Source organism: Suncus etruscus, chromosome X, assembly GCF_024139225.1.
Source record: "Suncus etruscus isolate mSunEtr1 chromosome X, mSunEtr1.pri.cur, whole genome shotgun sequence".
Lineage (NCBI taxonomy): Eukaryota > Metazoa > Chordata > Mammalia > Eulipotyphla > Soricidae > Suncus > Suncus etruscus.
In genome coordinates this window covers 27,754,702-27,778,231 of record NC_064868.1, presented here as the reverse complement: position 1 = coordinate 27,778,231, position 23,530 = coordinate 27,754,702, and the positions used below count along the sequence as shown (strand labels likewise).

The window sequence follows — 23,530 nt, the reverse complement described above, 5'->3', positions numbered from 1 at the left end:
CCCTGAGATTTACAGCAGACCTGTCACCAGAAACGCTCAATGCCAGAAAGCAGTGGTGGGATATTGTGACAAGACTGAATGAAATGAATGCTTCACCCAGAATACTATACCCAGCAAAACTCACTTTCCGGTTTGATGGAAGAATACATGGTTTCACAGACAAAAAACAGCTCAGAAACTTCACAGACACAAAACCAGTCTTAAGAGAGAAACTGAAAGACCTAATCTAAGACAAGACTACCCAAAAGACACACCAAATTTTGAAATAAAGATGGCGTTAAATCCCAGGACAATTCTTTCTCTCAATGTCAATGGACTAAATGCACCAGTTAAGAGACACAGAGTGGCTAAATGGATCAAAAAACTCAATCCAACCTTCTGCTGCCTTCAAGAAACGCACCTGAATAGTCAGAACAAACATAGACTCAAAATAAAAGGCTGGAGAAAAGTTATCCAAGCAAACAACACCCATAAAAAAGCTGGAGTGGCCATACTAATATCAGATAATGCAAACTTTATACTCAGGAAGGTTGTAAGGGACAAAGATGGACATTTTATATTAATCAAGGGGTACGTAGAGCAGGAAGAATTCACTCTCCTAAACATATATGCACCGAATGAGGGGCCAGCAAAATATTTAATACAACTGTTGACAAATCTGAAAAATAATATCAACAACAACACAATAATTGTGGGGGACCTTAACACGGCTTTGTCAACACTGGACAGGTCAACCAGACTGAAACCCAACAAGAATATACTAGACCTGAGGAGAGAAATGGAAGAAAGAGGCCTAGTGGATATATATAGGACACTCCATCCCCAGAAACCTGGATACACATTCTTCTCCAATGTACATGGGACATTCTCCAGGATAGACTACATGCTGGCACATAAAACATACCTCCATAAGATCAAGAGGATAGAAATTTTGCAGACTACCTTCGCTGACCACAAGGCTCTGAAATTATTTGTGAACTCCAAAGGGACTCAGAAGAAACACTTTAACACCTGGAAGTTAAACAGCCTCATGCTCAATAACCAGTGGGTCCGAGATGAAATCAAGGAGGAAATAAAAAGGTTCCTGGAAACAAATGACAATAAAGACACAAACTCTCAGAACCTATGGGACACAGCAAAAGCAGTACTGAGAGGAAAATTTATAGCTTTGCAAGCACACATCAGGAAGGAAGAAGGAGCTTACCTGAGTAGCTTAATGACACAGCTAATAGAACTAGAAAATGCTCAACAAAAGGACCCAAGAATAGGAAGACAGAAGGAAATAACAAAGCTGAGAGCAGAAATCAACGAAGTGGAAACTCAAAAAACAATCCGAAAGATCAACGAAAGCAGAAGTTGGTTCTTTGAAAAAATAAACAAGATTGATAGACCACTGGCAAACCTAACAAAGAAAGAGAGAGAGAGAAACTTGATAACTCGTATCAGGAATGAAAAAGGAGAGATCACTACTGATATGACAGAGATTCAAAGGGTAATCAGAAACTACTTTGAAAAACTCTACGCCACTAAAAATGAGAACCTGGAAGAAATGGATAAATTCTTGGACTCTTATAATCTTCCACGGTTGAAGGAAGAGGATGTAGCATATCTAAACACCCCCATCACCATTGATGAAATTAAAACAGTAATCAAATGTCTGCCGAAAAACAAAAGCCCAGGTCCAGATGGATTCACTAATGAATTCTATCAAACTTTCCAAGAGGAACTACTGCCAATCTTGGCAAGACTCTTTCATGAAATTGAACAAACAGAAACACTTCCAAATAGCTTTTATGAAGCCAACATCACCTTGATACCTAAACCAGACAGAGACGCTACCAAAAAAGAAAATTACAGACCAATATCACTGATGAATGCAGATGCAAAGATCCTCAACAAAATCCTGGCAAATAGGATTCAATGCCTCGTTAAGAAGATCATCCACTACGATCAAGTAGGTTTCATCCCAGGAATGCAAGGCTGGTTTAACATCCGTAAATCTATCAACATAATACACAACATCAATAACAAGAAAAATAAAAACCACATGATCATATCAATAGATGCAGAGAAAGCATTTGATAAGGTCCAACACCCATTCTTGATCAAAACTCTCAGCAAGATGGGAATGGAGGGAACCTTTCTCAATATAGTGAAGGCCATCTACCACAAGCCAGTGGCAAATATTATCCTCAATGGAGAAAAACTGAAAGCCTTCCCTCTAAATTCTGGCACAAGACAAGGCTGTCCTCTCTCACCACTCCTATTCAACATAGCACTGGAAGTACTTGCTATAGCGATTAGGCAAGAAAAGGATATCAAGGGAATCCAGATAGGAAAGGAAGAAGTCAAGCTCTCACTGTTTGCAGATGACATGATACTCTACTTAGAAAACCCTAAAGACTCTATCAAAAAGCTTCTAGAAACAATAGACTCATATAGCAAGGTGGCAGGCTACAAAATTAACACACAAAAATCAATGGCCTTTCTATATACCAATAGTAATAAGGATGAAATGGACATTAAGAAAACAACCCCATTCACAATAGTACCACACAAACTCAAATATCTTGGAATCAACTTGACTAAATATGTGAAGGACCTATACAAAGAAAACTATAAAACTCTGCTCCAAGAAATAAGAGAGGACACACGGAAATGGAAACACATACCCTGCTCATGGATTGGCAGGATTAACATCATCAAAATGTCAATACTCCCCAAGGCATTATACAGATTTAATGCCATCCCTCTAAAGATACCCATGACATTCTTCAAAGAAGTGGATCAGACACTTTTGAAATTCATTTGGAACAATAAACACCCTCGAATAGCTAAAGCAATCATTGGGAAAAAGAATATGGGAGGAATTACTTTTCCCAACTTTAAACTGTACTACAAAGCAACAGTTATCAAAACATCATGGTATTGGAATAAGGATAGGTCCTAAGATCAGTGGAATAGGCTTGAATACTCAGAAAATGTTCCCCAGAGATACAACCATCTAATTTTTGATAAAGGAGCAGGAAATCCTAAATGGAGCAGGGAAAGCCTCTTCAACAAGTGGTGTTGGCACAATTGGATAGCCACTTGCAAAAAATTAAACTTAGACCCCCAGCTAACATCATGTACAAAGGTAAAATCCAAATGGATTAAAGACCTCGATATCAGCCCCAAAACCGTAAGATATATAGAACAGCACATAGGCAAAACACTACAGGACATTACAGGCATCTTCAAGGAGGAAACTGCACTCTCCAAGCAAGTGAAAGCAGAGATTAACAGATGGGAATATATTAAGCTGAGAAGCTTCTGCACCTCAAAGGAAATAGTGCCCAGGATACAAGAGCCACCCACTGAGTGGGAGAAACTATTCACCCAATACCCATCAGATAAGGGGCTAATCTCCAAAATATACAAGGCACTGACAGAACTTTACAAGAAAAAAACATCTAACCCCATCAAAAAATGGGGAGAAGAAATGAACAGACACTTTGACAAAGAAGAAATACGCATGGCCAAAAGACACATGAAAAAATGTTCCACATCACTAATCATCAGGGAGATGCAAATCAAAACAACGATGAGATACCACCTCACACCCCAGAGAATGGCACACATCACAAAGAATGAGAATAAACAGTGTTGGCGGGGATGTGGAGAGAAAGGAACTCTTATCCACTGCTGGTGGGAATGCTGTCTAGTTCAACCTTTATGGAAAGCGATATGGAGATTCCTCCAAAAACTGGAAATCGAGCTCCCATACGATCCAGCTATACCACTCCTAGGAATATACCCTAGGAACACAAAAATACAATACAAAAACCCCTTCCTTACACCTATATTCATTGCAGCTCTATTTACCATAGCAAGACTCTGGAAACAACCAAGATGCCCTTCAACAGACGAATGGCTAAAGAAACTGTGGTACATATACACAATGGAATATTATGCAGCTGTCAGGAGAGATGAAGTCATGAAATTTTCCTATACATGGATGTACATGGAATCTATTATGCTGAGTGAAATAAGTCAGAGAGAGAGAGAAAAACGCAGAATGGTCTCACTCATCTATGGGTTTTAAGAAAAATGAAAGACACCCTTGTAATAATAATTTTCAGACACAAAAGAGAAAAGAGCTGGAAGTTCCAGCTCACCTCAGGAAGCTCACCACAAAGAGTGATGAGTTTAGTTAGAGAAATAACTACATTTTGAACTGTCCTAATAATGAGAATGTATGAGGGAAATGTAGAGCCTGTTTAGGGTACAGGCGGGGGTTGGGTGGGGAGGAGGGAGATTTGGGACTTGGGTGATGGGAATGTTGCACTGGTGATGGGTGGTGTTCCTTTTATGACTGAAACCCAAACACAATCATGTATGTAATCAAGGTGTTTAAATAAAAAAAATTATGCATTAAAAAAAAAAAGAAAAATGTGGGATGATCTCACTCATGACTAGTATATAAAGAAACAAAAAATGTGAATAGTCAATGTAAAATAAAAACAAATATGTATGAACCAGGGAAACTGTCTACTCTCTGTAGGGTACTTTCCTTACATAGAGATTATCTGGGTTCAATTAAACCCAGCACCACCCTTGGATCCCCTAAATCCTACCAATAGTGATTCCTGGACACAGAGATGGGGACTGAAAGGGTAAAAACATTGTTTTCCATGCCCTGATTCATGTCTTTATTCAATATTTACCAAGGTTAAGTTTGAAGGCTACACAATTAAATTTGATTTTAACCTCTGCTCAAATTTCTTGTCTATTCAGAAAAATGAAAAACAGTATTACACAATCAAAGAAAAGTAGTAGTATAGTTTTAGTAAAAATATATATGTACTCCAATTGTTACAAATGCCAATTTTATAGAGGATACATAATATTTCTACAATTATATGAAAGGGTAGATATATTATATATTTCTTCTCCTTTACCTTAACACTTTCCTAGCTCCTCATCTTAAAATTTTAAAATGCATATTGTATATGCAACACATAAGTTTAAGTCATTTGAAATACTGTCATTTATTCATTTTGCAACACTTAACTTTTTATCATACTAAGAAAATGAATATAGTTATTATTTGATCATATCACAAATTAAAATATGTTTAGAAATACTAGAAGAAAAGAATGTTATTTCTTTAAGAAATAACATATGAGGGCTGAAAAGATGGTACAATATTAAGGCACTTTTCTTGCATGCTGGCAAATCGAGTTCAGTCTCTGGCGACACAAATGGTTCCATGAGCACTGTACACAGAGGCAGGAGTAATCTCCGGTGTAAGCATCGCTGGGTTTAGCCCCAAATGTAAAATTAAATATATAAAAATTAATTAAAAAATAACATCTGGTATTAAATCCCAGCATGCAGTCCCCTAGCAGGAAATATTAATTTGCTTATTCAGTGACATAATGAAAATGTATGGTTTAGATAAAGAATGAACTATGCCCTATGTACTATTTAAAGATATACAATAAGATGACACAAAGTCCAAAGGCATAAAGGGAGAACTGATCCACACATTTGAGTTGGGTTGGAGGGTTTGGGAGGAAGTGATCTTGGAATCTTTGAGGGTTACACTGGTGATGAGTGTGGTGTTGGACTTATGTGTGTGAGAAACCATTATTAGTAGCATTGTAGACTACAAAATCTCAATATAAAATTTCAAAAATTACCCCTAAGCCTGACCTCAAACTTTTTAATATTCTAGTCACTAACACTGCTTCGACTTCTAACAAATTTACTGAAACAAATGTCTATACGTTCTGACAAATATTTCCTTATCCTTTCCACTAATATTACATATTGGCAAATGATTTTTAAAATTGTATTATGCCATTTCATTTCTTCTTTCTAGTCAATTTGAATTTTTGGTTCATTTCATTTTTTTTCTCTCACAGTGTGGTGGGTGCTTCTTAAGTAGTGTTCCAGAATTCCTGAGGAACACTCCTGACAATACTCAGCCAGGCTGTATGTACAGGCATGAACGTTCAACATCACTCTAATCACCCTGATTACCTGGTGGTATGGAACCCAGGTAGTGCTAGAGATATGGCACTCCTCATACATGGCATGCAGAGCTACCTTTTCCCTCAGTTTCTGTCTTTTTAAATTTATTTAAAAAGATATAGCAGTTGATAATAATATGTTTAATAATATTATGTTTCAGGTGTGCAGCTTTTTGTATACTATAAACAGTGCTTTTTGTACACTAAAAGTTGAGCACATTTGAACAGTACATTATGATCACTGATAGAAGTCTAAATTGCATGTATTACTATACTACTGATTGACTTTCTTTATCTGTTTTATAAGCCATCCTCACAATTTCCTTCCCCTCTGGTTGCCATCCATATGTTCTCTTTATCTTTTCCATATATAAAGTAACATAAGACATATGTCTTTCTCTTTCTAAATTACTACACTTTCCATAATATCATCTAGGTCCATCTCTGTCTTACAAATGGCAAGAACTCAACTCACACCCAGTAGAATGAATATTATCAAGAAACAAGCATTGGCAAGGCTGTGGAAAAAAGAAAACATATATAGTGCTGGCGGTAATGGAATGGAAATGGAATAGAAATATGTGTAGCCACTAAGGAAAATAGTCTGGTGATATCTCAAAAAAAAAAGAATAAAAAATACCATATAATCTAACTCTTCATGTTTGATTATTAAAACAAATCTGAATTATTCATTCAAAAATATTAGCAACTGTATGTTCATTACATTATTCGTGATGACAAAAATGAAAAAGCTTTCTGTCATTTGCTTTCTGTCAAAAACTGTTTATTGGTGAATAAAGAAAATATTACCTAACGATCATCATTATAACATATGAGATAATGTTTCAAAGAGTAAAGACAAATTAATATGTCCCTTTAGAGCTGGACATGGTGAGCAACAATAAAAGATTAAAAAATTTCAGGGTCAGAGAGAGAAAACATATTTGCATGCAACCGACCTGGGTTTGATTCCTGGCATCCCCTATGGTCCCACAAGCACCACCAGGAGTGGTTCCTGAGTGCAGAACCAGTAATCATCCTTAAGCATCACTGGCTATGACTCCCAAATAAAACAAAGCAAAAAATAAAAATTGGGTAACAAGCAGTTATAGGAAATTTATAAGTCTTTTCTGGACTTTGCCATTTATTCTGTATTTGAGATCAAAGCTGTTGAATAAAAAATTTACATGATTTGCTTGCTAAAAAATCACACTATTGGAATACATCTCAGCTATAAATGAATCAATTTAGAATAGACATTGCCTTGCATATTTTTATGTATCATTTGTAAAATTAACATGTATATAGTAGCTTCTAAATACTCCTTTTCTAAAATGCTCATATTTGCAATCCATTCCAATCCATACAGATGAAATCTCTAATCTCTATTTTAATTTGTTTTGACAATTCTTTATTATATACCATAAATAGTAAATTTATATACCATAAAAGTAGTAGTTATATACCATAAACAATTTCTTTATTTTTCCTTTTTTCTTTCCTTCTTTCTTTTTCCCTTCCTTTCTTCTTTCCTTTCTTTTCTTCCTTCTTTCCTTCGTTTCTTCCTTCTTTTAATTTTTTTTTTGTTTTTTTTGGGCCACACCCGGTGGTGCTCAGGGGTTTCTTCTGGCTGTCTGCTCAGAAATAGCTCCTGGCAGGCACGGGGGACCATATGGGACACCGGGATTCGAACCAACCACCTTTGGTCCTGGATCGGCTGCTTGCAAGGCAAACGTCGCTGTGCTATCTCTCCGGGCCCTTTTAATTTTTTTTTTGAAAATTTACTCCCTTAAGTTCTTAAAAGGCAAGGCCAAATCTATTTAACGAAAGAAAAGACCTTAGCTATGTATAATCCAAAATGCTTGATTGTTTTGGTTCATGGCAATGTTGTGCTCTTGTAAAATTATAAGAATTAAAGAGGCTCTGGGAAACCACAAAGTCATTTTGTTCCAGAAGTTCAATATTGTATTGAAATCAACCCAGAAAAATTGTTTCATACACAAAAATATTAACTATAAAGCAAGTTCTCAGATATTGCAGGATAAATAACATATCCTAAGATTTTGAAATTGTTACAATCCATTTGTTTCTAATGTAAAGATCCTGCTGCCTAAGGAAAATATTCTATTGTTCTTGTTTTGCGTTTGTTATAAAAGTTCTTCTTCCCCATGTGCCAACTTTTATTAAAATATTTTATCAAGATTGTCTTTTTTCTCTTTCTACCTTTCTAGACAGTAGAAAGCCTGTCTAGAACAGGCTGGTATAAGATGGGTAGGAGGGACACTTGAGACATTGGTGATGGGAATGTTGCACTGGTGAAGGGTCTTTTTTATATATTAAATGCTAAACAATAAAAAAGATAAAGATAAATAAAACATAAGAAAAGACTGTCCTTTCTCTTTATGCCATATGCCCTCTAATTATGACAGGAGGATTTGTGTATTTGACTCCTTAACAATGTATTAAAAAAAGCAGTAAGAGGCAAGGCAGGCATAGAGACTGGCACACATCACAAAGAACAAAAAAAAGCGGTGCTAGTGGGGATGTGGGGAAAAAGGAACACTCATTCACTGCTGGTGGGAATGTTGTCTAGTCAAGCCTTTATGGAAAACAATATGGAGATTCCTCAAAAAACTGGATATTGAGTTCCTGTACAATCGAGCTATACCACTCCTAGGGATATACCCTAGGAACATAAAAGCACAATACAAAAAGGCCTTCCTCACACCTATATTTATTGCAGCACTATTTACAATTGCCAGAATCTGGAAACAACCATGATGCCTTTCAACTGATGAGCAGCTAAAAAAACTGTGGTACATATACACAAGGGAATATTATACAGCCATCTGGGGAGATGAAGTCATGAAATTTTTCCCTACATGGATAGACATAGAAACTTTTATGCTAAGTGAAATAAGTGAGATGAAGAGAGCTAGACACAGAATAGTCTCACTTATCTATGAGCTTTAAGAAAAATAAAAGACATTATTGTTATAATACCCAGAGATGAGGGCTGGAAGACTGACTCATGATATGAAGCTCACCACAAAGATTGATAAATGCAGTTAGAAAAATAACTACACTAACAGCTACCATGACAATGTTAATGAGTGAGAGAAATAGAATTCCTGACTCGATTACAGGCAGGGGTCAGGGAGAGGGAAATTGAGGGCATTGGCGGTGGGAATGTTGCACTGACCTTCTGTTTATCACTGGAATCCAACTACAATCATGTTTGTAATCATGGTGCTTAAATAAAGATATTAAAAGAATAGAGTCTAGGCAGAAGCCGGAGAGATAGCACAGTGGTAGGGCATTTACCATGCACGCAGCCAACCCAGGATGAACTGAATGGTGGTTCAAATCCCGGCATCTCTTATGGTCCTCTGCGCCTGCCAGGAGCAATTTCTGAGCACAGACCAGGGGTAACACCTGAGCACTGCTGGGTGTGACCCCAAAACAAACAAACAAACAAACAAGAATCTAGGCAAAGAAGGACAGAAAAAGATTTTCTCAGTTGTAAAATTTCTATAACTTCAGGGGACAATCAAGAGCTCTTCTATTGAGACATGGGGAGAAACACAGACTTCTATATTCTTAGAATAACCCTCAAAAAGATTAGTTAATGAGAGTAAAAGTATAGGAATTGGGGACAGTGAAATAGGAAAGTATTCGAAAGAGATCTGAGAAGACCCCGGGATAGCTAAGCAAAATCAAATGTTCTTAGCGGTGCTTAATTTTGATCAATTATCTTTTTTTGTTATTTTGGTTTTGGGCCATACCAGGTGTTTCTCAGAAGTTATTTTTGGCTCCTCTGTCAGGGATCACTCCTTGCAGTGCTCTGGGGAACATACAGGATGCTGAGGATTGATCTGGGTCGCAGACAAGTGCCTTATCTGCTGCATTATCTCTCCAGCCTCTTAAATATCTGTTTTTAATACATTATCGGCATCCTCCTCAATTGTGTTTAATTAATTCATTTTACAGTGTTGAAAGTCAAAACCAAGCCTCATACGTGTAAAGCAGGGGTCCTCAAACTTTTTCAACAGGGGGCCAGTTCACTGTCCCTCAGACCATTGGAGGGTCTGACTATAGTAAAAACAAAACTTATGAACGAATTCTTATGCACACTGCATATATCTTATTTTGCAATGAAGAAACAAAACAGATAACAATACAATATGTGGCCCACGGGCCATAGTTTGAGAACCACTGGTATAAAGGAAACGCTTTCCTTATGATTTTACATCTCTCCCACATAGAACCTGTGAAAAAAAGAGATGATTTGTTTGTATGCTGAAGTATGCATACCTGAAAATTTTAAGTAATCAAAGTACTTAGTCGAGGTTCTCATGGGATTCAAGCATTATAATACAAGAAAAATGCATGTAGAACAATACTTGATTAAAAATAGGAAAAGAGTTCAATATAGGTTACTATTGCTGTTGTGATATTCTTATAAAGCATGTGTTTTAGTCTGAAAGCCCACACAGGTGTCCAAAACTAGGAACATATTTGGATTATGTTTTTTTCCTTCATTCTTATATACAGAAGTTACTGTTTATATGGTAGTATGCTAACTCTAGGATTAGATTTCTATTGATGTCTTTTGTTCACATAGTTGCTACTTTAACTAAATGTTAAGTCACTGTTCTTGTCATTTCAGAGACTTAGTGGAAAACTCCTGTGTCTGAGAATAGAAAGCACAATTTTTTCAGACATCCAAACTAAAGCAAAGTAATAGAATATCAATAAAAACAAGATAAGACAGTGTAGATTGTAGTCACAACCTACAAAAAAATGATTGTGATAAAGAAGACAGACAGGGACCAGACATAGTACTAGGATTAAGGTACTTGCTTTGCAGGCAGCTAACCCAGTTCACACCTGGCACCACATATCAACATCCCCTGAGCACAGCTGGGAATGACCCTTGCACAGAGAGCCAGGAATAGCCCCTAAATACTGCCCACTGCCTGTGTGGTCCAAACAATTCTTCAATCATCTCACCTTATACAGACTAAAGCTGCTGTAGATATGAAAAATTATAAGTTCACACAGCCCTGAAGATATTTAGTTATTGTTGGCATTTTGAGTAAACAGTTCTTACAATGGTCAACGCATGGCAAGCAATTTCAGTCCTAGTTATCTACCTAATAATAAGTGATAACATACCTTTACATGAAAATATCATTCACAGGGCCAAAAGATATTATAGTGTTAAGGTCCCTGTGTCAAATGCCAGCAGACCTTGGACTGATCCTTGCTATCGATAGAGTCCCTTGAACCCTACCAAAAGTTAATCCTGAACACTTCCAGGTATGCTGCCCAAACCCAGAACACAACAAAACAAATATTGCACACAAATATACATAGCACCTATTTTCACAATAATGAAAATGACAGCTCAAATACATTCGAAATGTTGAAATAATAAAAAAATGTGATCTATCATTCAAAAATAGTACTGATTTGAAAAAATTAAGGACTTTTGCATATTACAAACCAATATATTGCTACTAGAAACATTGTATAAAAAGGCAAGAAAAAACAAAAATTGCATACAATTATACTTTTATTTATATGAAATAGCTCCAAACAAAACACTTAAAGTGTTAGAACTTAATTTGGTTTTCCAGGGATATGGCAAGAGGGAAAAACTGGTAGTGGCAGGTATTTCTTTTGTTTGGAGGGCTTCACATGCTTTCTTCTTTCTTTTATCTTTGAAATGTTTATTATTGCAATGTCTGATGCTTGCTTTGGTGCTCATAATACTTGCCCTTGTTGCTCAATGAGCACCACTCATTTGAGTGCAGATTCTGGAACACAGCTAGCCTGGCTACAATGCTTTAAGGTCTTCAAATTTGTAACAGCCAGGATCATGCTGGGCACATGTAGGTGGCATCTGGTATTGAAAGTGCAATCTTTATACCTATTGTGTAGGTGTTGTTTTGTTTTGCCACAGAGCTATTATCCATGTCCTCTATAGTGTTCAGGGCTACTCCTGGCTCTATGCTCAGAAATCACTCCTGGCAGGCTCGGGGGACCATATGGTATGCAAAGGATAGAATTCAGGTTTGTTCCAGGTCAGCTGCATGCAAGGCAAATGCTTTACCACTATGCTATCACTCTGGCCCATTATACAGGTTTTTTTTAATAAATGAAGAAATAATTCATAAAAATAGTTTGTAATGTAGGACCATAGAAAAATACTAATAGTACACTTGACTGTGGTCCTGACATAGGTTATGAGTATTTTATATGGATTATGTTTTAGCAAGATTCAGAAAAGTACTTTCAATCAAAACATCTAAAGATGACTTCAAATATCTTTCCTATAAATGACATTCAGTTAAAAGTTCTCTAGATATCATACTAGGTCAAGTCAGTCAGAAGGAATGGGATAGATCAAGAATGGTCAGACTCATGTGCCTGAATTCAAGATACTCATGTGGTAGCAACAAAGAGCCAAAGGCAATATAAAGGAAGAATGCAGTTGGAAGGTTGGGAGAGAGGAGTGTCTGGGTCCTTGGGTAAGGGAGAAGGTACAATGGTGATGGGTGTGGTGTTGGAATTATGTACAGATGAAACTATAATTATTAGCATTGTAAACTACATAATCTCAATTAAAAATAAGTTTACCTCAATGGAAAACGTTATGGAGATAGCTTAAAAATTGAGAATGAGGTTCTTTATGTGCTAGCAATTCCACTTCTTGGCATCTACCCCAGAGAGCAAAGAAACACTTTAAAAAGATAATTAGAATCCTATATTTATTCAGTGCTATTTACAATGTTCTAGAAATGATGCAAATGTCCAAGAATATACAAGAAGATAAATAAATCATGGTCTGGGGTCCAGAAGCAAGTATAGCAGTTATTACTATGTATGTTCCTAGCACAACAAGCGCCACGACGCTTCCCCATGTGCAATTCTATAGGCTCCAGAAACTTATAGTTTTGGACCAGGTATTCCCAATGACCCATTTGACTGAAACTCCCTACTAGCATTTCCAGGCCCACGAGTCTACGACTTGGAAGCATGTATCTAAAGAAACTGTTGTTAATACACAATGAAATGCCAATCACGTGTAAGAAAAATGAAAGCTTATATTTCACTGCAGCTAGGAGGATCTGGAGGGTATCACGATGAGCAAAGCAAATAAAAGGGAAAATGACAAATATTTAAGGATCTCTCAAATAGATGGAATAAAAGAAACACAGTAGGGGCCCAAAGCAATAGTGTGCTCTAAAGGGCATTTGCATTGCAGGCAGCTGACTCAGGTTCAATCCCCCGCATCCATTATGGTCCCCTGAGATTTCCAGGAGTAATTTCTGAGCACAGAGCCAGAAATAACTCCTGAGCACCACCAGGTGTGGCTCAAAAACAAAACAAAACAAAACATACACACACACACACACACACACACACACACACACACACACACCACAGTAAGGGAATTAAAAATGGCCAATGATAACAGACCCCAAGAGTCAGTCTAAAGAACAGAGTTTGCTGAATGGAAGTTGGGTAAGAGGGGATCTTGAAAGATTGGTGGAAGGATGCTAATGCTTCAGTACTGGGGGTGAGAGAGCAACAATGCATTCTTGTAACTGTACATTAATGGCAGTTTAAATCATGGTATCTAAATGAAAAGGAATTTTATACTAACACCCTTTCCGCCAGAAATCATAGAAAATATCTTTTGTTTGTTTGTTTTTGGGTCACACTCAGCAGCGCTAGGGGGTTACTCCTGGAGCTCAGAAATCACTCCAGGCAAAGTCTGGGGTCCTATGGGATGCTCAGAATCAAACCCAGGTTCGTCCTGGTTTGCCACATGCAAAGCAAACGCCTTACAGCTGTGCCCCAATCATAGAAAATATTTGAAGACAGTCTCTAACAAATTTTCCCGGGGTTTGGGAAACAGTTCTAGGCTGTTTGTTATTACATGGTTAAAAATATTTGAGAGGATGTACTGTTTTCTATGGAGAAAGATTTTTCTCCAAACATACTGTTTCTGACATATTCACAAGTTGCTCCAAGCATGCTGTTTCTGTCTTATTAACAAGATGCTCCATTTCTCTGCCCGTAGCTTGTTGTTATTCATTCTGGGAAGGAAGAGGGGGCTTCACTTCACCACAAGCTGACTGAGAGAGAGCTTCCATTTCTAATTTGTTAAGTGTATCCCTGGAGATTAAGTTCTGTGGTGACCTGGATCTAACTCACTCTTGAAAATCCAAGGGCAAGAGCCTGGGGCTGAGTTTACTAATCAATATGTAAGTAAAGAGATGAAGATGAAGGTAGAGATTGTTGTGATGTAAGTACAATATAAGGAAAGTCAAGGACTGCTGACAAGCAGAAGTTTCTAGGAATAAAATAGCAGGATAATCCGTCAAAAAATATGGTGTCCCCAATACCTTCATTTTGGACATCCAGCCTACAGGACTGAGAAAGTATAAATGTCTAATTTTAAAAATATTTACCTAGTGGTAATTTGCTATATCTGCCCTAGGAAACTAACACACTAAGAACCTGGTGAAGAGACTAAGATTTCATACACTCCTAGATAAGTATAATCATGACAATGAATTTAAAGAGACACTATAGGAACGAATAGATAATATTCAATTAGGTGCAGTCCATTCAATAAACTAAACTGTGGTTACTCCATAACTAGTTTTATAACATACTGCGATGTCTAACCCACTCTGAATAATGTTTATTTTTCATTCCTTTACAGGCAACTCACAACCTATATTGGAGCTATATTATTTGATTTCAATCTCTCTGACTTCTCTTTGTATTTTCAATGTCACTTTTCTATGTGACATATTTTCAAAAGCAGATGTCAAGTAAGTGACTTGAATCTTCAACAGCTATAAAATACTCGGATTTGTCAAAGCAAAGGACCATTAATATCAGATTGGGGTACATTTTACAGGACATGGTCTCCAATTCTAAAGCAATTCTATGAAAACACATTAATATTTCCCTATTTAACTGATGAGGAAACTGAAGTATTGAATAAAAAACTCACCCATGGTTATTCAGCTAGTAAATGGATTAAATAATCATTCATACCAAATACCTAGAAGTTGAGTTAAGATTGTGGCTGCAGCCATAGGAACACTGAAATAGCAGAGATGTATTCACCAGCTTTCGGTGCCAGGAAGTTAACAGATGCTTTAAGTACTAACAAAACAATCTACTACTAACACAATGACACTAAATATGATGGCAACCAGTTAAGTTACAAATTTATATATTGATTTAATTATTTCAGAGAAACTACTAGAGATACAGTGTTGTTCAACACTAATTTGGAAGGTTTTACATCAACTTCTTTTGTTGTTGTTGTTTGTGGGTCACATCTGGTGGCGCTAAGGGGATACTCCTGGCTATGTGCTCAAAAATCAATCCTGGCAGGCTCCAGGGACCATATAGGATGCCAGATTTCGATCACTGTCTGTCCTGAATCGGCTGCGTGCAAGGCAAACGCCCTACTGCTGGACTATCTCTTTGGCTGCTATAAAGTTCCTTCTTTATGAGGTCCTTTGCCTGAGTTCAGAAAAACACCAAAGGTAGTATCAATGAATAGTTACAATTTACTGGGTACCAATTATTTTTTTTAAAAATTTTAACTAAAGAACCATAATTTATAAAATTATTGATAGTTGAATTTTAGACATATCATTTTCTAGCATTAGTTTCCTCTATCAGTGTTCTCTAGTTCCCATATGCCCCCTAAAATCTGAGTGCATTAGTTGGGATCTCTTGCTTTGATTGCTGCTGAGTGTAGCTCGGATAAATTGCTATACTGTTTCCCCCTCATCATCAATATTCTACTTGTGCCAGGGCATACCTAAGCTTTTAGGAGGGCCACCAGATGTATCCTCAGATTTTCCTGGTGGGTAGAACTAATTTAAACCCCATGGGGTTCCTCAAAAGGCCCACTGTGGACGCTTTTTTCCACTGTGTGGATGGTTGAGGAATTTCCAAAGAGATACCTGGCATTACATTTTCAGCCAGTATTTGACTATCTCTCCTTTGTATATCTCAAGCAAAATTATGGCCTCTATCAAATAATTTGGCTCAGAAATTCCAGCACCAAAGATTATTTGAGAACCCCTTTTCTGGATAATAGCCAGCCCTAAAAGCAAAGACAATACCTTTTCTCTCTTTTTCAAATATATCCTTGCAGCTGCATTTTCTGGAAATCAAGGGCATAACCAGAATGCAGATCCTGACTATTGACTATTGACCCTCTTTTAGAAATAGGGAAACTCATTTTTGGGGATTTGGCTCCTCCCTTTACTTAACTTCTAAAACAATAGAGTCCAGTCAAGTAAAGATCAAGTTTCTAGATATTTCCTACTTCCTCCTAATTCTGAATTTGCATTTGAAGTAAGCTTGCAAGGAGTTGCCTTCTCTTTCATAACCTAGAATTTTTACAGTCACACCCATAGCTTAGATATTGTTACTGTTGTACTCTGCTTTGTGATTAGAATTATTCTTTACCTCTGGCTAATTTTATCCCTATAAATTCGCCTGCTCAAAAAATTAAACTTGTCACACTCTGCCAGAAGATGTGTTGACTCCACGTACTCTGTGTGGTTTCATTATTTCATATTTCATATTCGGCCGCTTGTGTTACCCGTTTTCCTCTCGTGAAGGATTGCTCCCCACTAGAGATGCTGAGACACAAGATGCCTGCAGCATACTTGGTATCAAGCTAAAACAAGAATTAGGCAATAGCAGAGAGTGTTTATTAACTGCCCTTTAACATTGTTTTGTTTTGGGGCAACACCCATATATTCTCAGGCCTACTCTTAGAGACACTTGTGGGAGTGCTTGAAGGACCGTATGTGATGCCAGGGATCAAACCAGAGTCTTGGGTCTGAGAGATAGTACAGTCAGTAGGGAACTTGCCTTGCATACAGCAGACCTAGGTTGTATCCCCAGCACCACATCTGGTCCCCTGAGCCCACAGGAGTGATACTGGAATGCACAGCCAGTGCTCAGGCACTGCTGGATGTGCCCCTCACCCATCCAGAAAAACCAAACAAGAGTCAGGCTGCAGGCACTTCAAAAACTATCTGCCCACTTCTCTACCATTTTGTCCATCAACTGCTATTTATTGATAATCACTATACGCAGCTCAAACCCTGTGCTAGGATGTTTATATATACTGTCAATTTTTACTTGTATTTTGTTTTACTAATTTTTAAAAATTGCAAAATTATAGAAAAGTTACAAGAATAATAAAAACCAATAAAAATTAGTATTTTATCCATTTTATATACATCCCTACCTCCCCAACCTCTCCATGTCTCTGTTTACACAGAGTATTTCTTTATAAACATTTTAGAAATTACTATGCAAGTTGTATTCCCTTACTTTTGTTACTTTAGAACAAGGATACATTCTCTCATATGGTCAGAGTCATAGTTAAAACTCAGGAAATCTAGCATTTTGACTAGAATGAATCTGTAGTTCATATTTCAATAATGTCAACTGTCTAAATATGTTCTCTATTCCAATTATTAAGGATACAATGCACTATATTTAGTCATATTTCAGTCACTTACAGTATGTGATACCTTATCTTTCTTTCTCTTTCACATACCATTCAAAAATCTGTATAGTGAGGGGTTGGAGAGATAGCATGGAGATAAGGCATTTGCCTTTCATGCAGAAGGCTGGTGGTTTGAATTCTGGCATCCCATATGGTCCCCCGAGCCTGCCAGGAGTGATTTCTGAGCGTAGAGCCAGGAGTAACCCCTGAGCCTGCCGGGTGTGACTCAAAAACCTATTAAAAAAAGCTTTAAAGCAGCAATTTTGTATCTGTATAGCACATATTTTATAATGCACTGAAATGTGGTTTCTTTGCTATTTACTTATGATTAACTTCATGTTACACAGTTTAGATAAAAATATTATAAGTTTTGTACTTTCAAAAAGAGGATGCACAATTCTTAATCTGGGCACACAACTGTACATTATTGTGTAGAAATGCCTGAAAGCTATATAAAAAGCATATTCCATTTGTGATTATAAGGGGCCAGAGTCGTAGCACAACAGTAGGGCATTTATTTTGCAAGAGACTGACGCAGGATGGATTCCAGTTCCATTGCCGGCATTCCATATGGTCCCCCCAGCCATGAATGATTTGAGCACAGAGCGAGGAGTAACCCCTGAGCACCGTGGGGTGTGGTCCAAGAAACAGAAAAAAAAATCTGTGATTATGATACAGTATTATCATCAATGGTTGATGAGAAGCCTTCTGAGGCTTTAAGTTTTGGGAATACAGTGCTTTCTCAATTCTACAAGGTAAAAGACTTACCAGTATGTCAATATCAGCCATTGCGCTTTTGCAGTATGTTATACATTTAGATAGGTGGCAGGCAATGAATAAACTTCATGGCACTGGTTTCTATAGTTGGTTTGGACAGATTCTACCTTCTTAGAAATAAGTCTTTTTTGGGCCTGGAGAGATAGCACAGCGGCGTTTGCCTTGCAAGCAGCCGATCCAGGACCAAAGGTGGTTGGTTCGAATCCCGGTGTCCCATATGGTCCCCCGTGCCTGCCAGGAGCTGTTTCTGAGCAGACAGCCAGGAATAACCCCTGAGCTCCGCCGGATGTGGCCCAAAAACCAAAAAAAAAAAAAAAAAAAGAAATAAGTTTTTTTAATGAAATTCTCCATCATCTTCTTTGGAAAAGAATGTAATGATGACATTTGTAGCTACTGTATTTTCAAATCTTATAGTTCAACCTTTTGAATAGTCCCTTTGATGTAAATTCTTATAAAAATTGCTTTGAAATTCAGAAAAATTACTGGGAATTAGATTGAGTATTAGATTAAGTAGTATATTGGGCATTATCACTTTTGGCCCCAAAGTGAGATTTTAACCATAACGAAATGAATCTTTATTTTCTGGTTCTTAAACTGCTCTGTAAAATCAAATCTAAAAGGGCTAATTGTAGTTTATTTGTGCTAATGAATCACTGTAATAGAGAAACATGTCTTCTTTGAGATGACCCTACTGATTTGTATGCATATGCTCTATTTGGATTGCTTATTTAAAAAATCTGAAAGCAATAATGTTACTTATCAATTAGAAGAATGGGTCAAAGTAAAGCACTGCTGAAATTCTTCTCTGGCATTATGTCTTTGGATTTATACTGGAAATTTTGTGAATACACAGATATTTAGCTAAAATGGTAATGACAGTCATCATAGAAATGCGCAAAGTGAAAATCTGCATTTAATGACCATATTTAAAAAACTATATTAAAATGTACTCAATGAATGTTAAACAGCTTTTTAAGGTATTCCAGTGTAATAAATCAGAGATTGATATCACACTCCTGTTTAAATAAAAATCAATAAAATATCAATATATATATTTGAGGTTAGGATACACTGTAAATCAATACAGTGTGAAATTATTTGTCATGAAATTTTCATTTTTCTTTTATACCCTACACCACAAAAATGACAATTAATAACCAAGTCTATAAGAGTATTTCTAGTGATAATAACAACAGCTATTGTCAAAGAGTAAAAAATTTGCTGGCACCAGAAAAAGAGCACTCTGACAATAAATTACATGGAAACTTTGCAATTATAATATGTAAGATGACATAAAATTCTTGTATTATTGTCTGTCATATTTAATTTAAATAAAAGGCAATAAGAACATTTGTCTTGAGAAAATTAATAAACATCAAGATATATAGACATACATATAGAACTTATAAAACAATTAGATAATGTAAATGTGACTTGGGAAATGTCTCAAGAATACTAATCAGAATAGACCCTTCAAGTATACAAAAGTGAAACTTAACTAAGATAGAAATATATATTTAAAGTATTGTTCTGCAATTTTTATATGAAAACATCTGGAGAGCATTTTGGAGCAATCATCATCATAATATATGTGTTAAGGTGTCTATATGATATTAGAAAGATAGTGGAGGATTTTTTGGATTTGCCCTCACTTTATAATCTTTCTTTCATTATTTTGTTTTGTTTTGGGATCACACCTATCTATACTCAGGAGACCAACCATATGCAATGCTAGGGTTCACACCAGGATCAGCTGCTTGTAAGGCAAGTGCCTTCCTTGCTGCATTATCTCTCTGGTCTCTCCTATTGATTTCTAACTCGGTGAGAGGCAGAAAGGAAAACAACAGATACCTAGAAGAAACAGTATATTAAAAAATACACTAGAGGGGCCCGGAGAGATAGCACACTGGCGTTTGCCTTGCAAGCAGCCGATGCAGGACCAAAAGTGGTTGGTTCGAATCCCGGTGTCCCATATGGTCCCTGGTGCCTGCCAGGAGCTATTTCTGAGCAGACAGCCAGGAGTAACCCCTGAGCAACGCCGGGTGTGGCCCAAAAACCAAAAAAAAAAAAAAAATACACTAGAATAAACTAAAACAAAATAGGAAGCATTTTCCTTTCATGTGTGAATTTGAAATAAATTTGCCAAAGTAACAAAGAATAAATATTCTTTATAACATGAACAGTCAGAACAACATGAAAACTTAGAAAATTAAACAACAATAGGAAATCTACTAAGATGTTAGAAATAAATGTTATTAAAATATATCTAGGACCAATCTAAAGATACAGTTTGACCAGATAATGTAAAACTTAGATTTAAATGTTATTTCATAATACTGACCTTTAATATTTAGCAAATTTCATTTTCTACCTGGCTTGTACAGGTGTCACTTTCACTTTAAAACTAATGTGGGGCCGGCGAGGTGGCGCTAGAGGTAAGGCGTCTGCCTTGCAAGCGCTAGCCAAGGAAGGACCGCGGTTTGATCCCCGGGCATCCCATATGGTCCCCCCAAGCCAGGGGCTATTTCTGAGCATTTAGCCAGGAGTAATCCCTGAGCATCAAACGTGTGGGGCCCGAAAAACAAACAAACAACAACAACAACAACAACAACAACAAAACTAATGTAATTGGGGTTCCCTGGAGATAGTACCGCGTTTCGGTGCTTGCCTTGCATCCTACTGACCACAGATCATATCTCCAACACCTTATATGATCTCTGGCTACTCTGCAGGATCACTCCTGAGTACAGAGCACCACTGGGTGTGGCTTAAATCCAGCCCACCTCCCAAATTAGTATCATCATTAAAAGCTGAATTCAATGTGTTTTCTCTTATTTCTTTTTGAACCAAAGCAATTTGGGGGAGGGGTGTTAGGTCCATACCTGGCAGTGCTCAGGGTTTACTCCTGACTCAGAATCGCTCCTGACATGCTTGGGGGACTATATGAGATGCCGGGGATCTAACCCATCCCATCACAAGTCACATGTGTGCAAGGCAAATGCCCTACTCTTGTGCTGTCACTCCAGCCCCAGCAAAACAATTTTTTGTTTTTGTTTTTGGGCCACACCTGGTGATGCTCAGGAACTACTCCTGGCTATGCACTCAGAAGTCGCTCCTGGCTTGGGGGACCATATGGGATGCCGGGGAATCGAACTGAGGTCTTTCCTAGGCTAGTGTGTGCAAGCCATACCGTTTGAGCCACTGCTCTGGCCCTGGCCACCAAAACAATTTTATTTTTATTTTTATTTTTATTTTTTTTTGGTTTTTGGGTCACACCCGGCAGCGCTCAGGGGTTCCTTCTGGCTCTACACTCATAAATCGCTCCTGGCAGGCTCGGGGGACCATATGAGATGCCAGGATTTGAACCACCATCCTTCTGCATGCAAGGCTAATGCCTTACCTCTATGCTATCTCTCCAGCCCCAACCAAAACAATTTTTAGAGTGAGTTTGATGAATTGTGAGGAGAGTGAACTCAGTCTTCTCCATAGGAGAGAAAGTGTCACTTTGCCATCATTTTAAGACATGATCAAAGACTTTACATTCTCATTAACAGTAAATTTAGTTTTATTTATCAGTTTACTATTAGGAAGTAAATTTTATTTTTAAATTTCGTGTGAGTTGACTCATTAAATGTTTTAAATAAAATAAAATTATTAGATTCAAGAATGTTATATGAAAATATTATTCACATCTTTTCAGTTTTTTTCCAGATAAATTGTGATACTTCATAAAATGGGTGGTGTTCTTGGAGCCAGGAAACAATATTGGAATATATTTTCTTCATCATATTTAACACTGTGCATTCAAATAGTAAGGAAAATGTTAAATTATCGACATCCTGCTTTATAAAAAGTAAATGAATAACATCTGTTTTCAGGAGACTAATGGCATATTAATTGCTTATTAATTTTTGGTTTTGGCCACACCAGATGGCACTCAGACTTACTCCTGGCTCAGGGATCACTCTGGCTGATACTCAGAGGACAATATATAGTGCCAGGGATTGACCTTGAATTGACCACATGCAAGCAAAGTGTCTTACCTGGTATACTATCTCTCTAATGCCTTAATTGATTACTATTATTAAAAAACACATTTTAGAGCCACTGAGGCTTAAATTAATATGAGAAACAAATTAAGAAATGTCTTTAATAGAACAAGAATGTAACATATGAAATAATAATAGAATGAATGTTATAGAATGTCTTTAGGACCTGCAAGTTATAGTAGTATAAATAAAAGAAGGAAAAGGTGAAAGAGAAGTGCCATAAAGACATAAAGGTCTTTGACACCTTGGTATTAGGTTCATTACAGAGAATTATAAGCTTAAACAGCAATATTAATTCTATTGTAAAACTTGATACTTCAGTAAAATAAATTCATTTTCTATTTAAATAATAAATACAAGAAGGAGCTGGTCTTAATAAGCTCTAGAACATATTAGGTATTTTTAAGGACCAACTAACCTTAATTTTTATTACTAAGAGATATTTTATACTGTAAGTAAGATTATAAGGTCATTTAACATCGTCAATACAAGAACTTGCAGGAAGGTGGCGCTAGAGGTAAGGTGTCTGCCTTACAAGCGCTAGCCAAGGAACGGACCGCGGTTCGATCCCCCGGCGTCCCATATGGTCTCCCCAAGCCAGGGGCGATTTCTGAGCACATAGCCAGGAGTAACCCCTGAGCGTCAAACGGGTGTGGCCCAAAAACCAAAAAAAAAAAAAAGAAATACATTTTGGAAAACATTGTTAAATATTTTTACTTAGGGGCCGGGAAGGTGGCGCTAGAGGTAAGGTGTCTGCCTTGCAAGCACTAGCATAGGGCGGACCGTGGTTCGATCCCCCAGCGTCCCATATGGTCCCCCCAAGCCAGGGGCGATTTCTGAGCGCATAGCCAGGAGTAACCCCTGAGCGTCAAATGGGTGTGGCCCAAAACCCCCCAAAAATTGTTTTTATTTAGTGTGCATACATGCATGTGTGTATTTATTTGTATATATATCTAATCCTCAGGGCAATAAAATTAACATTTAACATTGTCGTGCTTTAACAATGCTCTGAAGGTGTCCAGTTATGGAAAAATCTATGTCTGTGATCTATTGTTCATTTGTCACTGTTGTGGGTTTGGAATGCCTATATTCCAAAATACTGAGTACAA

The 23,530-nt window shown here is 37.2% G+C and overlaps 1 pseudogene; it reads right to left on the bottom strand.

The window, feature by feature from the left end:
* Positions 1 to 18,384, bottom strand: part of LOC125998798 (tropomyosin alpha-3 chain-like) — a 64,590-nt pseudogene extending 46,206 nt beyond the window's left edge.
* Positions 18,385 to 23,530: the final 5,146 nt, after the last annotated feature.